The following is a 1,033-nucleotide window of genomic DNA, read 5'->3' as shown; positions in this document are numbered from 1 at the left end:
TGTTGGGTCCTGTTTACGTATCCAGTCTGATAGTCTATGTCTTTTTACTGGAGAATTGAGTCCATTGATATTAAGAGATATTAAGGAAAAATGAGTGTTGTTTCCTGTTATTTTTGTTATTGGCAGTGGAGATATGTTTGTGTAGCTACCTTCTTTTATGGTTTTTGGAAGATTACTTTCCTGCTTTTTCTAGGTTGTAGTTTCCCTCCTTGTGATGGAGTTTTCCACCAATTATCCTTTGAAGTGCTGTGTTTGTGTTGAGATACTGTGTAAATTTGGATTTGTCATGGAATATTTTGGTTTCTCCATCAATAATGATTGACAGTTTTGCTGGGTATAGTAGTCTGGGCTGACATTTATGTTCTTTTAGGGTCTGTATGATATCGGTCCAGGATCTTAAAAATATGGAATGCTTCACGAATTTGCGTGTCATCCTTGCGCAGGGGCCATGCAAATCTTCTCTGTATCGTTCCAATTTTAGTATATGTGCTGCCGAAGCGAGCACAAGGAAAAACATTCTTAAAAATTTCTAATATGTATGTCTTGGCTTTTTATGAAAAATCAAGTGATCATAGGTGTGTGGGTTTATATCTGTTTCTTCAATTCAATTCCATTTATCAACATGTTTCTTTCTGTTCCAATACCATGCAATTTTTACCACTACTGCCCTATAGTACAGCTTGAGATCAAGAAGGGTGATTCTTCCCAAAATTCTTTTATTGTTCAGACTGCTTTGGGTATCCTGGCTTTTTTATTTTTCCATATGAATTGCTTTTTCAAGGACCAATTACATTAGTATTTTAACAGGATTGCTTTAAATCTGTAGATTGCTTTTGGTAAAATGGCCATTTTCACTATGTTAATCCTACCTCTCTGTGAGTATAGGAAATCTTTACATCTTCTGATATCTTCTTCAATTTCTTTCTTCAGGGACTTCAAGTTCTTTTCATTCATATCTTTCACCTGGTTGGTTAGAATTACATTATATTTCATATTATTTGTGGCTATTGGAAAGGGTATCATTTTCCTAATT

At 34.7% G+C, this 1,033-nt stretch overlaps 1 non-coding gene across 1 annotated transcript; it reads right to left on the bottom strand.

Moving 5' to 3' along the window:
- Positions 1-398: 398 nt before the first annotated feature.
- LOC117704869 (U6 spliceosomal RNA) lies at positions 399-505 on the bottom strand. The gene has a single exon (XR_004606377.1). It is a non-coding gene; the product is annotated as a U6 spliceosomal RNA (small nuclear RNA).
- Positions 506-1,033: the final 528 nt, after the last annotated feature.

The sequence above is a fragment of the Arvicanthis niloticus genome, chromosome 2 (assembly GCF_011762505.2).
Source record: "Arvicanthis niloticus isolate mArvNil1 chromosome 2, mArvNil1.pat.X, whole genome shotgun sequence".
In the NCBI taxonomy this organism is placed as follows: domain Eukaryota; kingdom Metazoa; phylum Chordata; class Mammalia; order Rodentia; family Muridae; genus Arvicanthis; species Arvicanthis niloticus.
This window is presented reverse-complemented; position numbering and strand designations above follow the sequence as displayed.